This window comes from Anguilla rostrata, chromosome 13, assembly GCF_018555375.3.
Source record: "Anguilla rostrata isolate EN2019 chromosome 13, ASM1855537v3, whole genome shotgun sequence".
NCBI lineage: Eukaryota > Metazoa > Chordata > Actinopteri > Anguilliformes > Anguillidae > Anguilla > Anguilla rostrata.
Window position 1 is genome coordinate 41,282,236 of NC_057945.1, and position 14,539 is coordinate 41,296,774.

The 14,539-nt window shown below is 52.1% G+C and overlaps 2 long non-coding RNA genes across 2 annotated transcripts in view; both read right to left on the reverse strand.

Moving 5' to 3' along the window:
• Window positions 1-7,306, reverse strand: part of LOC135238151 (uncharacterized) — an 18,135-nt gene extending 10,829 nt beyond the window's left edge. The window contains exons 1-2 of the long non-coding RNA XR_010325026.1: window positions 7,193-7,306; window positions 1,100-1,271 (exon numbers count right to left, since the gene is read on the reverse strand). This is a non-coding gene — a long non-coding RNA (uncharacterized LOC135238151). The remainder of the gene's footprint in view (window positions 1-1,099; window positions 1,272-7,192) is intronic.
• A 1,635-nt stretch (window positions 7,307-8,941) lies between these two features.
• Window positions 8,942-14,539, reverse strand: part of LOC135238298 (uncharacterized) — a 102,224-nt gene continuing 96,626 nt past the window's right edge. The window contains exon 7 of the long non-coding RNA XR_010325090.1: window positions 8,942-9,550. This is a non-coding gene — a long non-coding RNA (uncharacterized LOC135238298). The remainder of the gene's footprint in view (window positions 9,551-14,539) is intronic.

Here is a 14,539-nt window from a genome sequence, read left to right on the forward strand (position 1 = left end):
TCGGGGAGTCTGTCAGTCGGGGCGCAGGGCTGTTTTGGGGTGTCTCAGTCGGGGTGCGTTGTCGTGTCGCTGTGGCAGCGATAGCTGTCCACGCGCTGTCCGCGCACGCACGCAACACACGCACACACACACTGCACGCACCACCCACACAACACACATCACTCACACACCACACCACACCTCACACACACACACACACACACCACACACACACACACACACACACACACCACACACCACACACTCACACACTCACAACACCTCACACACCCACTCACACACACAACACACACACCAACTCACACACTCACACACACACACACTCACAACACACACACACACACACACACACACACACACACACTCACAAACTCACACACTCACACACACACACACACACACACACACACACACACTCACAAACTCACACACACACACACACACACACTCACACTCACAAACTCACACACTGGCGGGGGGGGGATCTGGGGGGGCGAGGTGTTTATGAGAGGGGACGCAGGGGACCCCTGATCCGGGGCGCGGGTCGGAAGCAGTGCTCAGATCCAGAGCCCCAGGGGGGGTCACGACCACTTGACCCCCGTGTTCCAGGGACCCGGCCTGCCACTGCAGCTGGGGGGCCAGAACAGCCCCCCCACACACAGCCCCCCCCCTATTACACACCCCTCCTCCCCCAGGCACTGAGGGAGGGGCACAGCTGACCTACGGCAACATTCCACAAAAATCTAAATTATGACATCACAGAAAAATGTTCCCATGATAAGATTACTCATCTCCACATTAGGACCAGTGCTGTTGCGGGGGAAAATAATTGCGCTTTTTTCATGGGGAAAAGTCGCTCATTTTTAATAACATCTATTTTTCATCTCATTAATGAAATAAACACATTGTCTGGAGGCTGGGGCCAGAAAATTAAACACTACCACCTAAAAGAATATCAATTTATCCCTTTTTTAGTTTAGGTTAAATAATCTTACATTGAGAAAAATGCTGTCAATTGAATTGGTTCATTACACAACATAATTTGCCTCTTTCACAGCTAACTATAATGTTGCCAGCCGCCAATTTATAAATAACTTACGCAACCTCCATCAGCTCAGCTCTTTTCACTGTCACTGTTGCTGGTCCTGTGGCACTGCTGCTGGTCCTGTGGCACTGCTGCTGGTCCTGTGGCACTGCTGCTGGTCCTGTGGCACTGCTGCTGGTCCTGTGGCACTGCTGCTGGTGCTGTGGTACTGCTGCAGTTCATTAATCTGTAAAAACCCAATAACAGGAGCCTCAGTACAGCCAAACACAGCAGAATCCAAATCACTATCAGAATCGCGGCCCAGGAACAATGCTTTTAAGTTATCGGTGTGCAAAATCTAAATAAAAATCTAACAACTGACCTGATTTGAATAAATAAACTAACTTCAATCAATTTTTAGTTTGCTTATCTCAGATTTAGTGCTTGGTAATTCTGAGGAGAAGAATGTAAATACTACATTTGAGATACCGTAACTTAAAATGTTTATTATAATTATTATTATTATATAAGGCAGGTTTGACTTTAAAATGGTTAAGTTGGCCAGGAAGTTAAATTTCTGAAATGAACTTTACACAAGTCAGTTTAACAGGCACCTGCTGACAATATTTTGCAGTAATTTCACCTGCAAAGCATTCTGGGAAATATGTTTTGTTTGTTCGTTAGCTTGGATGGAATGTGTGGGTTTGCTGGTGTGGCTGTTCATGGTGTTCTGGTAGAAATAACACTTTTGCCTGATGAACCAGCACAACCTTGGTCAGCCTTTGGGTCTTTGATGCCTGACTTGGTTCAGTGTGAAAAAAGTTTGTCTTGAAAAATCAATTCAATTCAAAATTTCTCGAGTGTAAACTTATTTTGAGTTGTAGTCAGTAAAACAGTGAAATGGAATGAGTTATCAGAGTGTGTCAGTACTTCTTACTGAGTGTAAATACAAATGTAAGAAACAGGCACAGTATAAAGTGTAGGAATCATCCCAAATGTCACCACAAAAAAAGATTTGATGCACTACGGACTAATTACCTGACTCAACATACTAATTTCATATCACAGTAAATTAAACCAGATCAATAATTTTACACTTTTCTTGACGCAGTTCGTTTTCTCATTTGTTTGTGAAGTCAGTATATGAGAAATTACAGTGTTATATGGCTTTTGAAAAATGTATAGAATACATGGATGATCAGGGTTATCGAGGGAAATGATTAGAGGAGGCAATCTCTTCCCTTAAACAGGACATCACCTCCTCCAGCACCTCCTCCACCTTCTCCTCCACCCCCTCCACCACCCCCTCCACCACCACCACCTCCTCCATCACCTCGTCAACCACGATCCTACACTCCACTACAAACTTTCAGCTTCTTTTTTTTCTTTCTCTCTCTCTCTCTCTCTCTCTTGCTCTTCTCTCTCCTCCCTGAACTCCACTTCTCAGACTAAACAATTGTGACTTGGCTGAGAAAGTGCTCTGATTCCAGATGCTGCAGCTCTCCCGGACACCCCCCGCCCCCAGCGGGCCCCCCCCCAGCGGGCCCCCCCCTCGCTCTCTCACTCTGCAGATTTCTTTAATTGGAGTGGCAGGCACAGACGCTCTTTCGGGGGTGCAGTGCTCGGGGGAGCCCTGCTCTTGGCAGCGGCCCTCCATTAGTACTCTAAATAAAGGAAAGTTGAGAACTGTTTTCAGGTGTTTATTGCTAGCTCCGCTGAAGGCAGCTGTGTACTCGTCTGGTGTCCTTCTTTCTTTTTGTCTGTTTAGTAAGAAAAGAAAAAGGAGCAAGAGAAAGCTGCCCCGGATCACTGGGGCCTGGGGGGCCCAGGGGGGGCCCTGGGGGGGGGGGGGGGTATTCTCTAATCTTCTCTATCTCTCCGCCTCTGGCTTTGTTGGAAATGGAGAGTGATTGCAGCTCAGCGCACACCCTACAAGCCAGTCATCTCTCCCCATCTCTCTCTCTCTCTCTCTCCCCATCTCTCTCACTCTCTCTCCCTCTCTCCGCTACATTAGAAAGCGATGCAGAACAGCCCCCCAAGAACAGCCCCCCAAGAACAGCCCCCACAGAACAGCCCCTGCGACAGCTGTGGGTGCGTTAAATGCGCTGTCTGGGTCTCGTACCCTAACCCTAACCCCCATACGGCAGGATGGCAGGCAGGGGGGGGGGAGGGTACTGCAGTCGAAACACGCCCCTCTCAGGGGGAGGGGGCGGAGCGAGCGCTGATTAAACTCAGGTGGATTTACCTGGTCATCCTTTCCTCTTCTGTACTCTGTGCAGACGAGTCACGCAGGAAAGCGCTCTGCTGGTAAAACAGGCTCTTTTTCACACCTCTATCTGAAGCCAATGTGCATCCACCACAGAGGTCCAAATATACCCTACACATTTGCATTTACCCACCCCCCACCCCCAATCAACCCTCCCACCCCCACCACAATAATCCCTCATCCGTTTCACCCAGTTTCCTTTCAACTTTGTTCAAAAATAAATGAAAAAATGGGGGGAAAAACTAAAAACAGAAGAGCAGGTTGTAGCGCATCAGAGCAGGTTGTAGCGCATCAGAGCTGATGATTCAGCCGTAATGTGGGGCTGCAGGGTGTTACCCCCCCCCTGGCCTCCCTGCCCAGTGCAGGCGCACGGACGCCTGCGCTCAAGGTCGTCTGTCTGACCCCCGGCGTTTACACCTCAGCTTCCTGTCCTGCATCCCACATTTCAGACCGAGCTTTACAAATGGTGCCTTTCCTTTTTTAGAGAGTGAGGAGGGAGAGACAGGCACATAGACAGACAGGCAGACAGAGAGACAGGCAGACAGACAGACAGACAGACAGGCAGGCAGGCAGACAGGCAGGCAGGCAGGCAGGCAGGCAGTCAGGCAGACAGGCAGGCAGACAGACAGACAGACAGACAGGCAGGCAGGCAGAGAGACAGACAGGCAGGCAGGCAGACAGGCAGACAGGCAGACGGGCAGACAGCCAGGCAGGCAGGCAGGCAGGCAGGCAGGCAGACAGGCTGGCAGGCAGGCAGAGAGACAGACAGGCAGGCAGGCAGGCAGACAGGCAGGCAGACAGGCAGGCAGACAGACAGACAGACAGACAGGCAGGCAGGCAGGCGAGACAGACAGGCAGGCAGGCAGGCAGACAGACAGACAGACAGACAGGCAGACAGACAGACAGGCAGGCAGGCAGGCAGGCAGGCAGGCAGGCAGGCAGGCAGACAGACAGACAGACAGACAGACAGACAGGCAGACAGGCAGACAGACAGACAGGCAGGCAGGCAGGCAGGCAGGCAGACAGACAGACAGGCAGGCAGGCAGACAGACAGACAGACAGACAGGCAGGCAGACAGACAGACAGGCAGGCAGGCAGGCAGGCAGACAGGCAGGCAGACAGACAGACAGGCAGGCAGGCAGGCAGGTAGGCAGGCAGGCAGGCAGGCAGGCAGGCAGGCAGACAGACAGACAGACAGGCAGACAGACAGACAGGCAGGCAGGCAGGCAGGCAGACGGGCAGAAAGAGGGGGAGTTTTTTAGAGAATGTCGGAGCACACAAACTCAAGCCCTTTTCAGCACATTTCTAAACAGTGCCTCTCAAACCCGCTCCAAAATAAAAGAAAACACGGAAAGAAAAACAAAAAAGCAGCAAAAAAAGGCGGAAATGTTATTTAAAAGGTACCAGACCGCATCATTTTCCACTGATATTATATACTCCCTGCAGTATCCAAAATATATACGGGCCTTGGGCCAAGAATGTAAAAATAAAACACATAGACTCAACATCTGGACTGAGGGCTCGAACAAAACGTCCATTTAATCACAGCTGAATAAAGCCTTCTGCCGTTCACTCCTGCTTTTCACTAATTCAGCTGCTTTTCTCCAGAGGGTCTGCTACCTCTGATCTAGAAACGGATCCAGTTTCACCCTCGCTTCCTGAAACGCTGACAAAACGCTCCTTTTTATTATAATTATCCACATTGTTCCAGGCACAGGGAAAGCCTGTGTTTTCCCAGCTCAGCCCGAGAGCATACCTACTGCCTGCACAGTCCAATATCCACTCTTGGATTACCGTTAGCTAAACAGGCTGGCAGGCTTTGGCACAGCCGGGGCAGTTAATAGCTGTTTTAAGTTGCAGGTTCAAATCCTGCCCGGAGAAGTGCCTGGATGCCTTCCAGCTCCTCCCGATACAAACGGAAATATTTACTTGGTTAATGAACTGGCACCGAGGGCTCATACTTTTAATAATTACAAGACTGCGTAAGCGAGACTTCAGCCGCACACTAGACTGATGTAATTGGACAATAATTCAACCGAAATTTACTTTAGGAGGAGACATTTTATGACTTATTTGTCATTCGCACATTTCTTTTTTTTGCCGTGCAGTAAAAAAGGAATTTATTATTGGGACGATGTGATTAATAGAATAATCAGGCAAATTAAGCGTTTTTAATTTGGACCATTCTTCTAATGGGGTTTGTAAATATAAAATATGGGGAAACGGTTTATTCCGTCACTTTGAGAAGGTTTTGCAGACACCTGCCTATGATTGGCTCAGACATGTCACATGGGGTACATGACCAGACTCATAACATCGGGTATCGATCTGATTGGTCAAACTGAAATCAAACCAAGCAGTAGTCATCCACACTGCTGGTGACCAGCTATTTATATTACCTGTGCTGGCTATAGCAGAGGAATCACATTCATGAGGCTTTGATTCGCTTCCTTAATTTTTAATTCAAAAAAACTTTTCTCTGTAAAACAAGAGAAAAAACAGAAATTATAGATAACTGTAACAGTTCAATAAGCAGAATCATTTTATAAAGATGATTATTATATTTCTGAGATATATCACTGTTATATGATAACTGATTGGTCCATGCTGGGTGGTTATTCTCTGTCTCTCTGGCTGTAACAGGCTGAAATATTTGTGCAGCTGAAAGGATCTGCAGCCTTTCCCTCTGCCTCAGGAACGTTTACAAAGTCGAGAGAATTTACTGAAATGTGCCTTTCTGATGTGAGAGGACCCCTCGCAGCGGAGGAGGAAGTGCACTGCCTGTCTCACGCACTGCCTGTCTCACGCACTGCCTGTGTAAACAGCGGCCTTGGGCCAAGCGGGATGGTATGTCCTCCTTTCTCTGGTTGCCAAGGTGTGGTCACTGGACCTGCACTTAGTCAGGGTTCTGCCTCTGCTTTGTGTCTCTGACACAGAACCCACGGTCTACCACTGTTTTTTCTCACTCTCTCTCTCCATCTCTCCCTCTATCTCTCTCCTTCACCCGCTCTCCCTTTCTCTGTCTCCTATTTCCATCTCTTTCTCTCTCTCCCCCCCTCTCTCTCTCTCCCTCTCTCCCTCCCTTTCTCTCTCTCCCTCCCCCCTCCCTCCCTCTCTCTCTCTCCCCCTCTCTGCTTGCCAGGTCTGATTGGGTGTTGTTTCAGGAAAGCAGATTAATGTTTACCCGCGCCTGTTTGACTTCCTCCGAGCCCAGCGGAAACATGTTGCTGTTGCCGACACCGTTTCTGCTGATAGAGATGTCAAACATGACTTGCTTGGCGGGGGGGTGCAGGGGGGAGGAGGGGGAGGGGGGGGTGAGGCACTTATCAGACTCACACAAATGCCAGAAACATTTAAATCCACCGCATTCTACCTGCCACACACAACCCCCCCACAACCCACTCCCCCAGCACTCCTTACACAGGATGTTTGGCATCATAAAGCAATGGTGGAACGGGGGGGGGGTGGGTGGGTGGGGGCGGTTACAGCGAAACAAACTGACATGCTTATTGTGTACAGTGTTTTATATCAGATAAGCGGGAGGATTTTCACAGCTAACTTAATTCAGCAGTGACAGCTGGGATCAGAGGCTCAGCCAGCAGGCTTCGCATGCTTGGCAGGCCCGCAATGAGACTTATCAGAATGATGCAATAAAACCCCGCAGACCCCGATAATGATCTGAATATCAATACGGGGGGATGAGGATGCGGGGAGGCCTGCACGCAGACCGGCGCTCGCCACGGCCGTCCGCACGCCCCCCCCCCACGCCCCCCCCACCCTGATAAGACCGTGACTTTAAACAGTGACTTTAAACAGAAGTGCCTTTAAACAGTGACTTTAAACAGAAGTGCCTTTAAACAGTGACTTTACTGAACGGGACGCAGCCGCGGCGTGTAGCGTACCTGTGCGCCTGAGGGCCTCTCCAGCCGCTGTCCCCGATGCCGAACGCGAGCGCTCGACGGGTCCATCACTCGGGGGCGGGCAGGGCGCGGAAGAGGCGGGGGCCTGGGCGGGGGCCTCGGGCGGGGGGGGGGGGCTCCAGGTGGCGGGACGCGCGGAGAACAGGAGCGAGATCACGGCCTGCAGCCGTGGGAACACGCGCGGGCGTGCGAGGGCGAAGTCGCCATGCCCACTGTTCCCCGGCAACCGTCCTGTCAGCAGAGGCGCACAGAGTCCGGGACGAGGACCGCCAGCTCGACCGGGCCGTATAAACACCATCTCCCAAGACCTCTTTGTTCTCCCAGCCCCTAAATACACGCGCTTCAAAAACATTACATCTATTAAAGTCATCCCAAATTCATCTTCTCCACATCCTGAACCCCACAGCACATGAAAAACACAGCCTGGTCTCTCTGGAAGGCCTGTTCATAAATACACCTGTCCGCCGTGACTATAAAAGATATCTTTGAAAGCTGTTTGTTTGCTTTTTTATCATTATTTTTTAGTAGCGTGGCTCAGTGCCAGTTATGAGATCACTCTAATTTCAGCCCCATTGCTGGATATGGATCAGTGTCCTTGCTTTCCACTTAGCCAAACTCAACCCATCCCAACTTATTTATCGTGGCTTGTTTTCTTCCTAAACATCCATTTAATCTCTTCTCTCTACATAATTCTGATTTTTATGTCATGCTGATGTCAGCAGTTGGCCGGAGCACCACAGAGAGGAACAGGCAGATACGAGAGCCCACATAAACGCCTGACAGATAAGAGCAGCCATCTTTTTAATCACACTCCGCTCCAGTCAGACGAGATGCAGGGTTGTGTAATTAATTACTTTGATTTTCAGCGGAGACCACGGGAAACGTGGCAAATTGTCAGGAGTCCAAGATGCTAAGGACACGAGTACAAACTTAATTTAGTGAAACATCTAATAAGCCCCTTTTACAGTAATTATATTTACATTCTCCTACTATCAGAATTAGGGTGCTGAAAAACTGGGTAAGCCTCTATCATGCAGACTGTCATATTTACAGGTTTTTGATTGACACAGAATCCCTGTGGCAAAAAAAACTTCTTTTTAATTGAAAAATTCAATAAAAGTGCAATACAGCCAGTTTCAATGAAAAGTGAGGACATCATTATTATGCATTTGCAATAATCAGATAAGCCTTTTCATGTGTTGCATATTGTTTTCTTATTTCTTAATTGTTTAATTAAGAACGCACGTGTTTCCATGCCCAGTGAAGGGCAGTGAGAGAAAGGAACTGAGGAATGGAAATGGCAGACTCAGCTCGAAGCGTAATTAAGAGACGTTTCCATGACGATAATTTAACGGACGTTTCCGTGGCGATAATTTAACGGACGTGGGCAACAAACAGGTCCCCTCCCGCCGTCTTCTGTTTGTCCTCAAAAACCCCGAAAAGGAGAACAATAAAGCCCCAATGCGCCCGTGCCGCGCCGCGTCCCTGCGGGGGCGGGACAAAGGGAAGGCGGGCGGGTCGGCAGGGGCGTTTTGGGTGGGGAGGGGGGCGTTTTGGGGGGAGGGGGGTTGGTGGGGAGGGGGGCATTTTGGGTGGGGAGGGGGGCATTTTGGGTGGGGACGGGGGCATTTTGGGTGGGGAGGGGGGCATGTTGATGCAGCCGTACTGAAAGACGCAGATGATTCATTAATTCACTGACTGGTCTGACGTTAATCGCAGTCTTTTGAAGAAGAAGAAGAAGAAAGAGCAGAAGATGACGGGCTCTCTAATGGACTCCAGTAGAGGAGAGCAGGAGGCTGGTTTGGGCCCTGGCCCGCCCCGGCCCCGTCCTGCTGGTGCTGGCCCGCTGCCTCGCTTCCCCTATTCCACATGGCCAGGTCTGATCTGCTCTGTTTCTGCACAAACACACACACACACACACACAGCTCCGCTGCCACGCTGGGCCTCTGTACCCCCCCGAAAAAGAGAGATGAAAAACAAAACACAATTACGGAGAGGGAAAGACGGTTCATTAATGTTTCCTTCTGTTGAGCGCTGGCTGTGGCTGGCTGTGGTTGGCTGCGGTTGGCTGTGGTTGGCTGCGGTTGGCTGTGGCTGGCTGTGGTTGGCTGTGGTTGGCTGTGGTTGGCTGTGGCTGGCTGTGGCTGGCTGTGGTTGGCTGTGGTTGGCTGTGGTTGGCTGTGGCTGGCTGTGGCTGGCTGTGGTTGGCTGTGGCTGGCTGTGGTTGGCTGTGGTTGGCTGTGGTTCGCTGCGGTTGGCTGCGGTGCCAGGGGTCGCGGGCGGGGGGAAGCTGATGTAATCGCGCGGTGTCGTCTGATTGGGCCTCTGAGCTCCGGTGTGCTGAATCAGGTTTGGGCACGGAAAAGGGGAGGAGAGGGAAGAGTGAGTCACACATCCGACTTCATCCCTCCTTCGCTCCCCGGCTGGCTCCCTCCCGCAGGTACGCTCCGCTCGCTGACCCCGCTGCCACGCCCACTTCCTGCTGGGTGGGCTGCTCGTTGCGCCTCAGTGTGGAGTAACAGGAAACCGCGCACTTCCACAGAGCGGGAGTAACCCGAATCACCAGCGCTGCTCTACCCCACTGGGATAACATCAATACCACATCCACATCACATCCACATCACATCCATACCCATCCATATCCACATTACATACACATCACATCCACTCCCTCTCTGCCAGGTACACCCCATCCACTCCACATCCCCTTCACACCACATCCCATCCACTCCACATCCCCTTCACACCCACACCCACATCACATCACATCCATATCACATCCACATCACATCCACACCCATCCATATCCACACCACATACACATCACATCCACTCCCTCTCTGCCAGGTATACCACATCCACTCTCTCTCCACCAGGTACATCACATCCACTCCCTCTCTGTCAGGTACACCACATCCACTCCTTCTCTGCCAGGTACACCACATCCACTCCCTCTCTGCCAGGTACACCACATCCACTCTCTCTCCGCCAGGTACACCACATCCACTCCCTCTCTGCCAGGTACACCACATCCACTCCCTCTCTGCCAGGTACACCACATCCACATCACATAGGCTTAGTGTAGTTGTGTGGCTTTTCTTTGACTTGACTGGGGTTCCATGATCATTCAGTAACATGAAGGACTCCAGTGACCTCCCCACTGATTGGAGGAGAGCATATGGACACTGGAGCTGGACTCTGTAGGTCTGGATTATGGGCCTATCGGTGAGAGCGGAGGAAGGAGCTGGCAGTGATCATACCGAGGCTGTACGGGCTGAGACCACCACGCCGATCACTTCCCACAGAAGCACAAAGGGATGAAGAAAAACAACATGTCTTTTCACTTCTCACTCTTTAAAACAAGCACAAATCTGCTCAATTTAAAAGGAAATGTATGAAATAATTATGTAAAAACATAAATATATTTTTCCATTTTCTAACACATGAAGCTGAATTAGGAATTATGGAAAAAAAACTAGGAAATATTTAGGAATAATGACAGCAATGCACTCATTGTTAATTCATTTAGAGCATCATAATTAAGTATTAATAATTCATAACAGCGCTCCCCAATGAGCCATTAGCACGCGCGTTTGAGGTGGTGTCCTTCAGAGCAGAAATAATAAAACTGACTGATTTGAATGGATGGCTTTATAAATCTCCAGGACGGGGAAGAACGGGCCAAACACAGTGGCCTCGAATCCCCCCCTCCCCCCCCCCCAAACACAGCGGCTAATCCCCCCCCCCCCCAACGGGCTCGAACCCCTCTCCCCCCCCCCCCCCCCCCCAAACACAGTGGCCTCGAACCCCACCTCCCCCCCCCCCCCCCAACACGGGCCTCGAATCCCCCCCCCCCCCCCCAAACACAGCGGCCTCGAACTCCCCCCCCCCCCCCCCCAAACACAGTGGCCTCGAATCCCCCCACCCCCCCCCCCCAAACACAGGGCCTCGACCCTCCCAACCCCCCCCCACCCCCCCCCCAAACCAGTGGCTCAGACCCCCCACCACACCCCCACCCCCCCCAAAACACATTGCCCTCGAACACCTCCACCCCCCACCACCCCCCTGCACCAAACACATCGCCCTCGAACACCTCCACCCCCCACACCCCCACGCACCAAACACAGGGCCTCGAATCCCTCCCCCCCCCCCCCCCCCACAACCAACACACGCCTCGAACCCTCCACCCCCACACACCCAACACCATCCCTCAGACACCCCACCCCCCACACAAAACACATCGCCCTCGAACCCCGCTACCTCCCCCCACACACCCCCCACGTACCAAACACAGAGGCCTCGAACCCCGCTACCCCCCACACACCCCCCACGTACCAAACACAGAGGCCTCGAACCCCGCTACCTCCCCCCACACACCCAACACATCACCCTCGAACACCTCCACCCCCCACACAACCCCCACGCACCAAACACAGAGGCCTCAAACCCCGCTACCTCCCCCCCCCACGCACCCAACACATCACCTCGAACACCTCCACCCCCCACACACCCCCCACGCACCAAACACCGAGGCCTCGAATCCCACTACCCCCCCCAGCACGGTGGCCACAGCGGCAGCCCCTCTCATTTTAACACCGCCCCCCTTTTCCGACTGCCATCACGGGTCGCTTGGACTTCTCACTGCGGCAGCAAGCGCAAAATAAAAAATAAAAAGAGAGAGAGAAAGAAGGAAAGAAGAAAAGAAAAAACAAAAACCGCCAGAGATAAAGCATGAAAGAGAGAGAGAGAGAGACAGAGAGAGAGAGAGAGGGGGAGAGGGAGAATATGAGAGAAAGAGAGAAAGAGGAAGAAAAAGAGAGCAGAAAAAGGAACAATAATAGCCATCACAAAGCATGCTAATTTATACTTCTAGTAATGACTGGCAAGGGAAGATAATGAGGGGCCATCTGACAAGAAAAGGAGTTTAGTCTTATCTGTGGCTATAGAAGGCCCGGCTCCTTCACCTGCTCTGTGGGCCGGCTGTCTGCGTGCGCTGCCACATGTCACCTCCACAAAACAAAGGCCGCATTATTGGCCCGCAGCTCTCTGACAAACACGCCAAATTAAATCCCTTAAATATGCAACAGCTATTGACGACTAAACCTATTTTCCTTTAAAGAGATTAGTCCGGCTGATGAATTTGACAGGCTGATGATCTTTAGCTCCTGCCCCCCCCCCCCTTCCCACACACACACACACACACACACATATACCACCCCCCTCTCCATCAGAACCCCTCCCACACACACACACACACCCATCCCCGTAATTCCCTAGCTGTTCCTATTCTGTTGGGGATAATTGCATTTGTGTAGGAGCTAAGAAAGGGGGTTCAGGGTTCCAAAAGTGTGTGTGTGAGTGAGTGTGTGTAAGTGTTATTAAGTGTGTGTGAGAGGCAGGAGAGTGGGTGGGTGTGTGGGGGGCTGTAGGAGGAAGTAAAATAAACACATCTCTGTGCTGTACAGTCAGACAGGGGCCCCGGTGTGGGACAGAGCTGCAGGCCAAACGGGAGCCACAGCTGCTCCCAACACTTCTGCTCCCCAACACTGCTGCTCCCAACACTGCTGCTCCCAGCACTGCTGCTCCCAAACACTGCTGCTCCCAGCACTGCTGCTCCCCAACACTGCTGCTCCCAGCACTGCTGCTCCCAAACATGGCTGCTCCCAAACACAGCTGCTCCCCAACACTGCTGCTCAAAGCACTGCTGCTCTCCAACACTGCTGCTCCCAAACACAGCTGCTCCCAGCACTGCTGCTCCCAAACACACCTGCTCCCAGCACTGCTGCTCCCAAACACAGCTGCTCCCAGCACTGCTGCTCCCAAACACACCTGCTCCCAGCACTGCTGCTCCCAAACACAGCTGCTCCCAGCACTGCTGCTCCCCAACACTGCTGCTCCCAAACACAGCTGCTCCCAACACTGCTGCTCTCAAACACAGCTGCTCCCAAACACTGCTGCTCGTCCAACACTGCTGCTCCCAAACACAGCTGCTCCCAAACAGTGCTGCTCCCCAACACTGCTGCTCCAACACTTCTGCTCTCAAACAGTGCTGCTCCCCAACACTGCTGCTCCCAACAGCTGCTCGCACTGCTCCCAACACTGCTGCTCCCACAGCTGCTCCCAACACTGCTCCAGCACTGCTGCTCCCAACACTGCTGCTCCCAGCACTGCTGCTCCCCAACACGCTGCTCCCAGCACTGCTGCTCCACCAAACACAGCTGCTCCAACAGCCTCGCACACTGCTCCCAAACACAGCTGCTCCCAAACACTGCTGCTCCCCAACACTGCTGCTCCAAACACAGCTGCTCCCAACACTGCTGCTCCCTAACACGCATGCTCTCCCAAACACTGCTGCTCGCCAACACTGCTGCTCCCAAACACAGCTGCTCCCAAACAGTGCTGCTCCCCAACACTGCTGCTCCAACACTCCTGCTCTCAAACTCAGCTGCTCCCAACACTGCTGCTCTCAAACACAGCTGCTCCCAAACACTGCTGCTCCCAAGCTGTGCTGCTCCAACACTGCTGCTGCTCCCCAACACCGCTGCTAAAAACAGGGTTGCAGTGTACTATCCTACAGAGAGAGAGAGAGAGAGAGAGGAGGGAGAGAAGGAGAGAGAGGGAAAGAAAAAGGGAGGGAGAGGGAGGGGCAGGGGTGCAGGGGCCCCTCAATCTCTCCCCAAGAAACTCAAGAGACTTACCAACAGACACAACAAGACCAGGCTGAGAAAACAGGCTACATATAACAGAGACCCCCACCCACACACACACACACACACACTCACACAGGCTCTAGCTCTCTCACGCGCGCACACACACACACACACACACTCACACAGGCTCCAGCTCTCTCACGCACACACACACACACACACACACACACTCACATACACAGATAGACACAGACACATACACTCACACAGGCTCTAGCTCTCTCATGCATACAGACACAGACACACACTGCCTCACACACACACACACACTCACACAAGCTCTAGCTCTCTCACGCGCACACACACACACACACACACTCACATACACAGATAGACACAGACACATACACTCACACAGGCTCTAGCTCTCTCATGCATACAGACACAGACACACACTCCCTCACACACACACACACGCTCATGCTCCACCAGGAAGCCCATCTTGCTCTGCGTCTCTCGCAGTGCGCAGTGATGTTTGTTTAATTTCGCCCTTGGTTTACAGTGAGAGTAAACGCTGCTGTTTTCCTGAGGAGGGCTGAGTTATGGTTGGGTTCGGGTAGCGGAGCTGGGTGGTGATTTACGGCTGGAGCACCGGGGCTCAGCGTGGTGTTGTGTCTGA